General features: G+C 35.4%; 1 long non-coding RNA gene across 1 annotated transcript in view; it reads right to left on the bottom strand.

Annotated features, from left to right (window-relative positions):
• The window catches only part of LOC148164411 (uncharacterized), an 86,463-nt gene extending 74,535 nt beyond the window's left edge, over positions 1-11,928 (bottom strand). The window contains exons 1-2 of the long non-coding RNA XR_015768264.1: positions 11,870-11,928; positions 2,890-3,041 (exon numbers count right to left, since the gene is read on the bottom strand). This is a non-coding gene — a long non-coding RNA (uncharacterized LOC148164411). The remainder of the gene's footprint in view (positions 1-2,889; positions 3,042-11,869) is intronic.
• Positions 11,929-14,937: the final 3,009 nt, after the last annotated feature.

Raw genomic sequence — 14,937 nt, 5'->3', positions numbered from 1 at the left:
AAGAGTCAGCTGCTTAACCAACTGAGCCACCCAGGTGCCCCAAGACAATCACTCTTAAGAGAGGGTACAATGAGAGCAAAGCTAAGAAAGCATAAGAAAGAAATGTTGAATGCAAGAAAAAAAATTTTAAAAACATATTTAAATTCAAGCAATTATTTTCAGAAATTTTAATGTTCATCTCTAAAATGCTTTATCTTCTCTTAAAAACAATCCCTTTCAAAGTGTCAAAGCTGCATCAATGCTAATGCTAATCCTCATAGTTACTTGCTAACTAGATGTTCTTTAACACTATCAAAATTTTCAATATACATTTGATAAAAATATATGGACAAAACTCATATATAAGTTTATAGCTTTAAGTGAACATTAGCCAATAAGGTAAACAAACTCAAATCACATCTTGACCTATTTTTCTAATTTTAATAAATGCTCATTATTTTATCTCATAAATTATTTAATATTTTCTACCTCCTACTAACAAAAAAAGAGAAATTACATAATGTTGCAATTTCTGTTATGTTTCATTACTGTGTACTAACATTAATACATAGAAAAAATTTTATCATGATGTTTAACGAGATTAGTGACATTATTACAAATTTTTATTATCAATTCTTCTTTTTCCCCAAAAGCCAACCATTAGAATTTGTCTTTGTGCTCACGTACATTTAAGTCTGTATCAAATCTTTTATCATGCTCTACCATAAATAATTTTAGTTACTGATATGGTATCATTAAAAATTAAGCAGAAAAAACTATAATGATATATTATCTCATTTTTATAGTGTATAAAGGTTGATTAGATAATTTCTGTATCTTTTTAACATTCACTGATTTTACTGAACTATCTTTCACAGTGTATACTATGATTGACTTCTTAGTGATTTTTATGATACTTATTGTGATACTTATTGAAATGCTTTATTAACACTTGTCTGATTAAAAATCAACTGTTCTTCTAAAATAAAATAGGACTAATCTGTATATTTGAAATGACAGTGAAGATTTGATTTACCAACTTAAATTTAACAAGGCAAATATTTTCCACAATTTGAATATGCTAATGCTGCAGCTTCAAGATTTTAATAAAAATAGATTTTGTGCACATAGTAAGCTAAAAACCTCTTATTAGGAATATTGTGTTGGTAACTGTGTGATACATAATAACATTTTGATTTTGCAAAGTTTTCTGAGCTTACTGAATTAAATGTGAAAATGTAACCAATGTAATCAATAGTTATTGGATAGTTCTTGGAAAGGGCATTTGGGTATCTATTGAAACAAAAAAATGTATGTCATTGTGGTCTATCATCAACACTATTTTTAACAATATATTATTTGAGAAGTCAATTAGGACATCCTGATGTCATTTTTGACATATAACTTATAAGACGTTCAAAGAAATAAAATTGCTCTAATACAGTTCTTTCAATTACCATCTCATTATGTATGTTAAGAAGTATTCTCAAAGCTTACAAATATTAAAATGAAAAATAACAATGGAACTGACTTACTCTAGCAAAGTATTATATTTAACCAGTGACATATAAACTAATTGAAGTGTTAAAAAAACAAACTCTATTCATCTCATTAAGAAGTGCATATTCTGGTGTGCCTGGGTGGCTCAGTCGGTTAAGTGTCTGCCTTTGGCTCAGGTCATGATCCCAGGGTCCTGGGATCGAGCCCCACATCGGGATCCCTGCTCAGCGGGGAGCCTGCTTCTCCCTCTTCCTCTCCCTCTGTCCCTCCCCCCTGCTTGTGCACTCTCTCTCTGTCAAATAAATAAAATCTTTTAAAAAAAGAGGTGCATTTCCAAACATATACATTTGCATAGGACACATTTAAAAGTATTGCAACTATTTTATTTTAAAATGTCAATATATGCCATATTACAGAAATTACATTCTCTATTAGTATTTAGGCTCCTATGAAGAAATTGGATGTCACTTAAAAACATGCTGGAGGTCCATACCAACTTAAAATTTCTTAAGGGGGTTTGGGGACCACTGCTTTTTCTTACCAACCGGTTTGTTTTCTTCACAGTAGTTAGCATTTTACAGTAGATTACTTTATTGCTCAGAGGTTCTCAGGTGTAAATAACAAAATAACAGGCTGCTTTCTGACTGGTATGAGAGGGCATGGAAATTATTAACTATTATAGACAACTTTCAGAATTCCCAGGAGGGCTCAAGTATGGACCCCAAGGCTGTGCTAAACTGGTAACAATTCTCAACCATGCTGTGTGGTCATCTCTGGCAATAGCACCCTGCCACTATCACTCAGTCATTTGACACTTTGAACTGGAGGTCCAGCCCTGTCACCCTGGGATTCACCTGCATCTGCCCCATCTGCCAAGTGACTGGTTCTCCCCACACATTTGTCTCTTCTATTTGCTCATTTGTTTGGATGCAAATGATGGGTGAGACCTAGACTGTATACCTTAGCTACAGAAACTGGATATGTGAGTTTTTTGTTCTATATTTATTTACTTTTAAAGATTTATTTATTTGAAAGAGAGAGAGAGCGGGGGCAGGGAGGAGCAGACAGGGTGGAGAACAAGGGACAAGCAGACTCCGAGCTGATAGTGGAACCCACCATGGGGCTTGATCACATAACTCCAAGATCATGACCTGAGCCAAAATCAAGAGTCCGCCCCTTAACAGACCAAGCCACCCAGCAAACCCCCCCAACCACGTTCTATATTTGGAAGCCAGAACTCATAATATGGAAAATTACTAAAAATCAAGAAGGCAGGTAATGATTCTGGACAAGTACAAAGGAAAAATATCTACTATAGAGATATCACTGTCTTTTCCAAAGGGGAGTGAACTCCTTGAAAGCTGTGCCTCTGTCTTTTACACTCCATCTACCACACTGAGGAGACCATACCTTCAAGGATAGATTGTGTCACTTCCCTTGGTGGATTTAGACAATAGAATTGGGATGAGGAGAGATTTTCTCTGGCAATATCAGTGAGCAGCATGTTTGCAAGAGAAGGTCAACTGCTTCATATTTTCATTGATACAGCTCGGGCCTCTGAGCTATGAGACATAGAAGGAAAGAAAAAAAAAATATTCTTTACCTTTCTTCATGTGGATGCTACTGGTTTTTCACGAGAGAAGCATAAAAAGGCCCAAACTGGCAATTCACACTCAGTTTTAGGGACAATGCATTGTTTACCAGTTTTTGTTTATTTTTTTAATTTAAATTTTTAATTATTTTATTTTATTTTTAAGATTTGATTTATTTATTTGACAGGGAGAGAGAGGGAGAGAGGGAACACAAGCAGGGGGAGTGGGAGAGGGAGAAGCAGGCTTCCTGCTGAGCAGGGAGCCCGATGCGGGGCTTGATCCCAGGACTCTGGGATCATGACTTGAGCCAAAGGCAGATGCTTAACGACTGAGCCACTCAGGCACCCCCAGTTTTTAAATTAAGCATTGGTTCAAGGCTCTTTAGATTATGCCGGGCTGAGCACTGTATAAACGTGTGTGTTTTATGTCTTCCCTGTACTCACTCAATTTATTCTAATTTCTCATAATCTGGGCATTATCAACCTATTTATCACACCATTTTATTAGCCCAAGATACATGAAAATTGATCTTGCTTTCTTTTAACTTCCAAAAACATGTATTATTACCAAAAACACACTTGCAACCACTAATAAATGTTCTTAACGTTTATAGCACATTATGAAGCCAGCTTCCTATACTTACTGGTATTAAGGTTACATTGTCCTTTGTTACGAATTGAGTTGTGTTTCCCCCACTCCCAAATTCATATGTTGACGTTCTAACCTCCAGTACTTCAGGATGTGGGCTATTTGGAGATAGGTAAGGTCTTTACAGAGGTAATCACATTAAAGTGAGGTAATTGGGATGGGTCCTCATCCAATATGACCTGTGTCTTTATGAAAAGGGGAAACTTGAATACAGACACGGGTTCCAAATGCCACATGAACATGAAGGCAGAGATTGGGGTGATGCATGGGGTGAAGACAAGGCATGCTACTGGTGCCAGCAAACCACTAGAAACTAGGAGAGAGGCATGGAACAGATCTTTCTTATAGCCCTCAAAAGGAACCAACCCTGCTGACTCTCCAGAATTGTGAAAAAATACATTTCTGTTTAAGCCACTCGGTTTGTTGTACTTTGTTACAGCAGCCCTAGTGAATGAATAAAACCTTGTCTGACATCAGCTTTCTTCAGATTTTCTTTTGTACATGTGTCTCTGTCACCTTGAGCTTTTTTTAAATCTCTAGAACATTTAAGTTTATTTTTACATCATACTTCATTTTCAGGAGAGATGCTTTCAGATGCATCATGTCTAAGACCATTTGTGGGACCACTGTGCTAGATGTCAGCTTTTCTAGGGAACTAAGGAAAAAGGATAAAGCTCTGGGGGCGCCTGGGTGGCTCAGTCGGTTAAGTGGCTGACTCTTGGTTTTGGCTCAGGTCATGATCTCAGGGTTGTGAGATCTAGCGCCATGACCAGCTCTACACTCAGCACGGAGTCCGCTTGAGATTCTCTCCCTTTCACTCCCCCTCTGCCCCTCCCCTCATGCCCCTGCCCCTTCCCCTCTCTCTCTCTCAAACAATAATTTAAAAAAAAAAGGATAAAGCTTTGGAAGTCAAAGAATTCTAGTCTTCTTGGGGGCTCAGCATTTACTGGGATGCAACTTTTTTTTGAGTTATTTGTCTGCCATGCAGCTGGTGGGAGATGAGCCTCTTCCTATGTCTGAGGGGCTCTATTCCAGGCAGCCTGGAAATGCTTTGAGAACAGCTTTTCTTTTACTTTGTCTTATCTTTCTAATCTTTCTTTGGATTTAATTTTCTCACTCCTTTGCAATGAAATAGTAACATGAAAATAGCTGAGACTCTGGTAGGAGCCTGGAAGGACCAAGGAAGCAGCTCCTTCTTTATTGGCCTGGATGCTTGCTTGCAGCTCCATATTGTCCATCTTCATTTAACCAGGACACCAGACTGAATTTATAGATGAAGTTAGGAAGAGTTAACATCTTGATGATACTGATATTCCAACCATAAATATACTATATCTCTCCATTTATTTACATCTTTGATTGTTTTCCTTAGAGTTTTGTAATTTTCTAATTATAGATCCTGTGCATATTTTGTTAAACTTGTAACAAAGTACTTCTTTTCTTGTGTTTTTTTTTGTACTATTGTAAATGGTATGTTTCTAATTTAAAATTCCAATTGTTTATTACTAGTACCTAGGAGAGCAAAAATAACTATTACATATTAACCTTTTACTCCATGATGTCACTATTTCTGCTTATTAGTTCCAGAAAGTTTTTTGTTGATTCTTTGGCATTTCCTGCATAGGCAATTATGTCATCTGTGAACAAAGACAGGTTCTTTTCTTCCTTTCCAATACGTATACATTTTATTTCCTTTTATTACCTTATTGCAGTAGCTAGGACTTCCAGTATGTTACTTAATAGGAGTAGTAAGAGAGGACATACTTGTCTTCATCCTAATGTTAGGGGGAAAGCATCCTGTTTCTTACCATTAAGTATTGATGTTAGCTCTAATTCTTTTGTAGGTGTTCCTCATAAGGTTGAGAAAGTTCTCTGTTCTTAGTTTTCTGAGAGATTTTATCATTTATAGGTGTTGAATTTTGTCAGCTTCTTTTTCTGCATCAGTTGCTACAATCACATGATTCTTTTAAGACTATTTAGGTAGCAGATTACATTAACTTTTTTAGATATTAAGCTGGTCTTGCATACCTGGAATAGCTTGGTTTGGTGTACAATTTTTTCATTTACTGTTTGATTGATTTGCTAATGTTTTTGTGAGGATTTTGCATCTAACATTTTTGAGAGACATTGGTCTGTAGTTTCCTTTATTGTAATGTTTTTATCTGACTTTGACATAAAAATAATGCTGATCTCTTGGAGCACCTGGGTGGCTCAGTTGGTTAAGTACCTGACTCTTGGTTTTGGCTCAGGTCACGATCTCAGGGTCGTGAGATTGAGCCCCACATCGGGCTTCATGCTGAGCATGGAGTCGGCTTAAGATTCTCTCTCTCCTTCTCTCTCTGCCCCTCTCCCCACTCTCTCTCTCTCTCTCTCTCTCTCAAAAATAAATAAATAAATAAATAAAAATAATAATAATGCTGGTCTCATAGAATGAGTTGGGAAGCATTCCCTCTGCTTCTATCTATTGAAAAGGATTATAGGGAGTTGGTATGTAATCTTCTTTAAATATCTGGTAGAATTTAGCAGTAAACCCATCTGGGCCTGCTTCTTTCAGCTTTGGTAGGTTATTAGTTTCTTTAATAAATTTCTTTAATAAATATAAGCCTATTCAGATTGTCAGCTTCTCCTTGTATGGGTTTTAGGTAGATTGTGTCTTTTGAGGAATTGGTCCATTTCATCTAGGTTATAAAGTATGTGGGCATAGAGTTGTTCATAATATTCTCGTGTTATCCTTTTAATGTCATAGGATCAGTAGTGAAAGGCCCTCTGTCTTCTTATTTTTTTCTTCTTGAGAGAGAGAGAGTGCAAGCAGGGAAGGACAGGGGGAGGAGAGAGAGAATCATAAGCAGGTTCCACGCTTAGCACAGAGCCCCACATGGCTCCATCTTATGACCCTGAGATCATGACCTGAGCCAAAATCAAGAGTCAAAGCTTAACCGACTGAGCCACCCAGGAGCCTTGGCCCTCTTTCTTATATTAGTAATTTGTATCTCTTCTATTTTTTATTAATCTGTCTAAAGGTTTATCAATTTTATTGATCTTTTAAAGAACCATCTTTCAATTTTGTTGAGTTTATCATTTTGTTTTTAATTTTATTGATTTCTGCTTCAATTTTTATTTTCTTCTGCTTTCTTTACACCTAAATTCATCTTCTGTTCTTCTTTTGTAAGATGGAAACTTAGGTTATTTACTTACATCTTTCTTCTTTTCTAATTGACATGCTTAATGTTGTAAACTTCCCTCTTGGCACTGTTTTTGCTGCATCTCACAAATTTTGATGTTATGTTTTTATTTTCATTTAGTTCAAAAAATTTATAAATTCTTTTAAGACTTCTTATTTGACCTGTGTTATTTATAAGAGTGTTGCTTAATTAAAAATATTTGTGGATATTTTCCATCTATCTTTCCATAATTGATTTCTAATTTAATCCCTGTGGTCTGAGAACATACTTTATGTGATTTCTTTTAAGTTTGTTAAAGCTGTGTTTGATGGCTATGAACGTGGTCTCTTGGTGAATGTTCCATGTGAGCTTGAGAAGAATATATACTTTGCTGTTGTTGGACAGAATAGTTTATAAATATCAATTATATCAAGCTGTTCATGTCAACTATATCCTTACTGATTTTATGCCTGTTTGATTTATCAATTAATGGAAGAAGTCTCCAAAAGTAATAGTGGACTTGTCCATCATCTATTTCTCTTTTCAGTTCTATCTGTTTTCAGTTCTCTATCAGTCTTTGCTTCATGTATTTAATGCTTTGTTGTTAGATACATTCATATTTAGGTTTTTTTAGGTCTTCTTGGAGAATTATTCCTCTTAAGATTATTTAATCTGAATAATAAATAATACTAGGATTATTTAATCCATGGTAATTTTTGTTTTTCTGAATTCTGCTTTGCTTGAAATTAATATAGCTACTCCAGTTTTCTTTTGATTAATGTTACCATGGTATATTTTTCTCCATGCCTTTACTTTTAAGTTATCTGAATTTTATTTATTTTTTTATTTTATTTTTTTAAAAAGATTTTATTTATTTATTTATTTGACAGAGACAGAGACAGTGAGAGAGGGAATACAAGCAGGGTGAGTGGGAGAGGGAGAAGCAGGCTTCCCACCAAGGAGGAAGCCCAATGCAGGGCTCAATCCTAGGACCCTAGGATCATGACCTGAGCTGAAGGCAGACACTTAACGACTTAGCCCCCTGGGCACCCCAAGTTACCTGAATTTTATATTTAAAATTGGTTTCCTTGTGAAGAAAATATAGTGGGGTCTTATGTTTTAGGCCACTCTGATGATCTCTGTCTTTCTGCTGGCATATGTAACCATTTACATTTATTGATATATCTTTGGATGGATGAATATCTTTATTATTATTAGTCCAAAAAATAATTAAAAAGAGAAAAATCTTTGAAAACCAATTTGAGAAGTTTCTACTGACATATCTTCAAACTCACTGATTCTTTCCTTGGCATTATCCGTTTTACAGATCAAAAAGCATTTTTCATTTCTGTTATATTTTTTTATTTCTATTATTCCCTTTGATTATTTCTGAGATATTTCATATTTCTGCTTATATTATCTGTTTGTTCATGCATTTTGTTTACTTTTTTCTTTTGGAACTCTTAACAATCTTTTATAGATATTTAAGTAGTCATTATGAGAATTCCAATATCAGTCTCATATATGAGAATATGGTTCTGGTGCTTGCTTTGTCTGTTCAGGCTCTGAAATTTTTTTCTTTTTGGCTTGTCTTGTAGTTTTTATGAAAACCGAACATGTTGCATTAATAACAGAAAGTACAGTAAATCAGCCTTTAGTGTGAGAATTTGTTAATCTGGCTAAGAGTCGGGATGTATTTAACACTGCCATAATGCCAGAGGCTTCACTTTCCTCGATTGTCTTTTTTTTTCGTGTCCCCTCTTGACTCTGGGCTTCTTTCAAGTATTCCTCCTCTGAGGGAGTCTGTGTCTTGTAGTTCTTTTAGCTGTTATGCACTGTTATTACGCCAGAGCCCTGTTGACATGGTGGTCAGTTGTGGAAGAATGGAAGTGTTCTATAATCTATGATTAAATCTTCATTGTTTAGTTGTGTTATGTATTTCACAAGTATTTCTCAAGTGATACAGCTTTTCTCCTCCTTACATAAGAAAGGAAATCTAGAAGGGGCTGGAATGGCAGAAATAGTCTTGAGCTGGGGGCAAGCTCTGGCAAAATCTTTCCCTTAGAGAATAGACTTTTTAAATGGAGAATTATCTAGATTGTGTCACAATGATTGCTCTTCCCTTCTTCCTGCCAGAGCCTAGAAGGTGTCTTTCTAGGATCTCCATCATGAGAATATAGTGAGGTTACTAAAGGTAAACCAGTGAAAGTGTAGGAGACTCACCAAGACTGCAGCCCCTAGAGATTCCTTATTTTAAAGCTAGTCCATAGTCTGCCTTCAGAAAATTATCAAAATTACCACTGAAGTGTTCCTACCAGTTTATGCCTCTAAAAGCTTCTGTTCTTTAATAAAAATAATGACAATAAGAAATAGTAAGAGCAGCAACGGTATTAATTCTAAAGGCACAGTTGCTTTAGATTTATATACATATTAAACAATGTCTTTGCTTGCCATTCATTCTTGCATTTCAGAAAACTTTCTTATTCCTTCCGGGACAATTACTTTTTTTCTTAAAGTATATCCTTCTGTAGTAGTGGCTAATTCTCTCATTTATGTGTTTATCTGAAAACAAATCTTAATTATATCATTTCTTTCTTCCTTTCTTCAGAGAGTATGAATAGGGGGGTGGTGGGAGGGGCAGAGGGAGAGGGAAAGAATCTTAAGCAGGCTCCACACTCAGTGCAGCATCCCACATGGGGCTCGATCTCACAAACCTGAGACTGACCTGAGCCGAAATCGAGAGCTGGACACTTAACTGACTGAGCCACCCAGGAGCCCCTTAATTATATTTTAATTGTAGGATGATAGTTCTTTGTAGGCCACAATTTCAGATTAACATATACTTTGCAGCAAAATGTTGAAGTTTTTTTTTTTTTTTTTTTTGCCTTCCCTCAATGCCATTGACGATATTTTTGTCAGCCTAAAGTCATTCCTTTGTAAGGCATCTCCTTCTCCTTTTCTGTTTCTCTTCCTTCTTCCCTTTCAGCTCCTTCTCCTCTTTTTTCATCATTTTCTTCTCTGCTTTTAGGTATTTTCCTTTCTTCTTATAAGCTCAGAAATTCTTTATAGAGGACACCTCTTATAGTTTATACAGTATCTAATTGTACTATAGTCAAAGGGCCCCTTTTATTGTTTTGCCTGCAATGTGTCACACTTCTTTTGCAACCCTAGCCTCTACTCATCCTTTTACTGAAACGTTTATGAAATTATTCCCATGTGCCAGCATTCTACATTAAGTTTCCCCACCTAATCCTCTCAGCAATATTATAAAGTTAAGGATTGTTATTGTCTCCATTTTACAGGTGAAAAAAAAAATAATGAGCTGAGACATGCTAAGTAAGGGAAAAGCTTGGACTTTGAGCCCAGATCTGTCTGGTCCCAGAGTCATCTCTCTTAATATCACCACCATATGACCTTTCAACATAAATTCTCAGCCTGGCTTGTCTACTGACTCCTCTTCATTTGAATTTCCCCAATTATTACTAGCTAAATTATGAAGTTGACTGATAATAATTGCTTAGTTACTTTCATTTTAACTGGCATATATTTTTTTCTTTCCAAATGTGGTTTTGGACTCTCAGGAGAATAAAATGTATTATTTGCCATGCTCCATAGTACCATCTAATACAGTGTTATGAAAAAATTAAGTGTAAATAGTAAATACTATTTCAGTCATGAAAAAGTCCAATTTTGTTTCAAATCTTAAAAGGAACTGGCAATTTTTATTTTCTGAATAAACATGTCGATCAGAATCATATAATAATTGTTTTGAATTAAAATGCATGTATGTATGGGCACCTGGGTGGCTCAATCAGTTAAGTACCTGACTCTTGATTGCAGCTCAGGTCATGATCTCCGTGTCATGAGTCATGAGTCACGTTGGGGTCCATGCTGAGTGTGGAGCCTGCTTATGATTCTCTCTCTCCCTCTGCCCCTCTCACGGCCCCCCACTCAACTCACTCTCTCTCTCTAAAAATAAATAAATAAATAATAAAATAAAATAAAACGCATGTATGTAACCATTAACCAAAAATTTAAAAAAATGATCTATGTCCACTAAGGAGAGTGCCACAAAAGGAAGAGTGATGTTTGGGTTAACAACATGTCATTTAAATGACTAAAAGGATGATTGTCTATTTTGTCCCTTGTTAATATATGTCAATATATCAGGTTATGTTCTACATTTCTGAGATTTTGTTTAACTGAATTGTCAATTTTTAAACACACCTAAGGTTTCCACATTTCTCCATGCACCCTGGATGATAATTTTAAAAGCAGGCATCAGAAATTAGCCTGTGACCAGGACCAGTCAGTGTGGACAAAAAATGTGTTGTTAGCATTACCGTAATAGGCTGACTTCTTTGACATCAACAACATGCTTTTCTTACCACAATTTGTTCTGCGATATTGTTTCATCATTAAGAGTGCTTGTTTAAAACCCATTTACAAAGCTGATTGCCAAGTATTGTCTAGAACTATTGCAAGACATTTTGATGTGTGAAATTTACACTTGGTTATTGGACTTCTAACTGCTTTTTGCTTGCCAAGCACAGTTAATACTTGAAAACACTATAACCAAGATGATGAAAGTTCAAGTTCCCGATGGCTGTCTTTACTTGCCTATCCTCCCCATTCACCTTTGATTATAGTTCCAGAAAATATACTGCCTCTCAGTAAATTCTTACATTCTTGGAACCGATTCCAGTAAGGCTAATTATGTGGTGGTCTAATCCCGTCTTGCTGTGCTCCAAGTTGGCTTTTGATTGTTATTTCAAATAAAATTCTTTTACTGCCTTCCAAATTTGTCCATGTAGTAAAAGTCCCAGAATAGTCTCAATGCCTCTTTTTTTTTTTTTGAGATGAATAAATTCCGCCTTGGGGAAAGTGTGGTGAGATTTGGGTGGTTATAGATATCATGCAAAACAGCTTATGATGAGTCTGTGATTCAGAAGCAACTAGCCATGAGTGTGTGACCGCACACATACTTACCAGCCCTGCGACCAGAGGTGTTGGCAAGAATGGGTGGCAGTCTGGTGACAGTGAAGCAGGGATCTGGGCAACGGGGCCAGAGGGCTGCTGGACTGCAGGCTCCCCTGAGTTCTCAACCACTTGGAACTGCTGTGACGCAAATGTGCTATCAAACTAAAATCAGGAACACAAAAGAATTGACAGAATGATAGCCAAATATCGGGAGGAGGACACATGAAGGAAGACTGGAAAAGAACAAAGAAAATTAGAGGTCAGTGTGGGGACTACATTTCTCGGCCATCATCAACACTATTAGCTGTGTGTAACAAGGTTCCCAAGAATCTAAACAGCCAGCCCCTTACCCGTGGTGAGAATCACTTCATTTGTGTCATTCAGTTAGAGATGCTGAGAAAAATATTGATTTGCTCTTACGGGACACAGACTAGGTTGTGGTTTGCAGGCCAGTAATATGTTTAGTGTGAATTCAAAGCTTCATTGTGATTTGACTCACTAATAAAATGATCCGTGAGACTGTGCAGGACTGCTGTATCAGGCAAATGTGTTTCTTGCTTGGTGCAGGCAGCTCTCTCCTTTCTTCTCCCTGTTCATCTAGCCCACAACGACACTTGCTATTCACCAGACAGCTCCTTTGAAAGCATTAAAAGACATAAATAACTATATATTAGTTTCGTCCCTCAAAACCAGAAAAATTTACTTAAGTCTTCAAATAAGTACTTCTTTAGTATTTAAAAAATAACTTTGGTTATTTTCTGGGTTATAGGATTTAGGAATTGATATAAGAGTAAACACACACACACACACACACACATTATAATGCTGAGGGTTTTTTCCCCAAAATGTTTAGGGTAAGAGCAATCTGATGATACTTATTTAATTTAACCAAATTTAAAGCAAATAGTCATAATATTTGTGGGACTATATTATAAGTATTAGGTCACTTTAGTGTAATGTGTTGACATTTTCCTGCTGCTGATTTGTAAAATTGGTGATTTTTTTTAAAAAGATAGGATAGACATAATTAGAGTCTCAAAATTAAACAAAAAATTTGTTAATTTTAAAATTCTCTCTTTAAAATTTGGCATCCTGTAAATATATTTTCTTGTTGATTTTAATAGATAATTTTAAATGTTTCAGAAAAAATAAACTAATAAATTTATAAAAATGATTTCAATAATTTCCTTTTACTTCCACTATAGCTTACATTTCCAATGAAACTATGTCCAAACTTGTTATACTTTAACTACATTCACGTGTTATTTTTAATCCTTTAGATCGCCACTGACATTGGAACACTAATTATGTGAAAATTTTAATTATAACAATATATAGTGATTAGAATTCTTCTAAGTATCACTGAAACATCAACAGAATGATAGATGTGCAAAAATAATTTAATAGCCTGTCTTGTATATGTCATTTACTCTTAGTTAAATAAAATCCACAGCCTTACACATATTTTTCATTTTATTGTTTTGAATGTGCATTAATCGGTGTAGGAGGATGGGGCATATATTATTAAATAGTTTGTGGTTTGTTTCATACCTTCTAAATATACAGACATATGGTACATGAGCCTTCCTTTTTACTTTTGCCCCAGGCCCTGGAAATGTTGAGGCGGTCTAAGTTTTGACAGCCTCCATATAATACAAATTTTACCTTTGCCAGATGTGTGAAAAGAGCTGTTTCTCCATGGATGTTTTGTTAAGGTGAAAGTCCTAAAAAGACTGTACTTCCTAATTTATTTTGAATAATAAAATATAGAAATCAATTCATACAACATTTTAAAGTTGTAAGATAAGTGACTTAAAAGTTTTTTTGAAGTTATTTTTTAAGTATGAGAGATTATTTACAATTTCAGCAAAGATCCTGGATATTGAATTTGGAATTATCTAGTAATAGACCACGAATAAAGCAGATCGCATGAACAATCTTTATTTAACTGATTATTCATTGTTTTTTGGTTGTACATTATGTCTTTTTATGGGGCAGTTCCATGTGATGTATTTCTTCCATCTGAAGAATGAAGACTGAGACCATCCACAGAGGACCATGGTGATGAATCTGTCTCATCAGTCACCTTTTCTCTCTTCCACCCAGTTGTCTGGCCTTCTTGACTCAAGCTTCATGATTCAAGATGTGAGATTCTCTAATGCTACAAGAGACACGTGGTGGGATCACTGTGTTTCAGTGGTTATCTTTGGTCACTGACTCAGTTGAAACCCCCCCTCCTTTTGATATTAACTCCACAGCTTTCACTGAAATATTCTATAGTTAGTTTCTTTTTCTAATTTAAGCCCTTAAATTTCCTGCTTTTAAATTGCTTCAATCTTTACTTTCAAAGAAATCATAATCTGTAATCTTTTATCTAGCTTCCACTTCTCCTGGGCCTGGAGTCAGTGCATTAAGGTAAGACATCTTGTCATTAGCTAAAGGACGTGGTGACTAGTCTTACTCAGCCTTTAACAAGTTCTCTGTGTGATATCTTTACCTCTCTGGGCCTCTTACACTGGGAAAGTCTATAAAAGTAGTGACTGAATGGGCTTTTATGTCTCTTGAAACGCGCACCTTTTCTGTATCATCACTATTCTTTCAGATACTTTGGTATTCATTTGATCAGTTAAAGAATAATGGGTAGATTAGTTATACCATTGAGTAAGTTGATACATATAAGAAAAAAGTAAAAAAAAAAAACCACTTTGTTTTCTTCAACTGCCTCTTTCTAATTTCAAGAAATACTGCACAGTTTTAGAATTCTATAATAATGTAATGTTCTTTTTCATTTGTGTGATTGCATAAGCATAGATATTTTCAATCTACTTCTTAATCTTCATGAATTAGAAGAGCTCTTGTGTATAGATTTCCCTGTATTAGTGGTCCTTACTCTACTGAGAGGTTATTCATTCTAATATACTTCCTTTTTTATTATTAGAGTTTTATTGATATGTAATCATATATCATACAAGTCACCTATTTAAAGTGTACAATTTAATAGTTTTTAAGAATAACCAAAGATAAGCTATATCCATAGTCAATGTGAGACTGAATCATAGTTTTATACAGGGATAAGC

Source organism: Eumetopias jubatus, unplaced genomic scaffold (assembly GCF_037043125.1).
Source record: "Eumetopias jubatus isolate StellerSeaLion01/CBP00866 unplaced genomic scaffold, mEumJub1_p1.0 scaffold_5, whole genome shotgun sequence".
NCBI classification, from domain to species: domain Eukaryota; kingdom Metazoa; phylum Chordata; class Mammalia; order Carnivora; family Otariidae; genus Eumetopias; species Eumetopias jubatus.
This window is presented reverse-complemented; position numbering and strand designations above follow the sequence as displayed.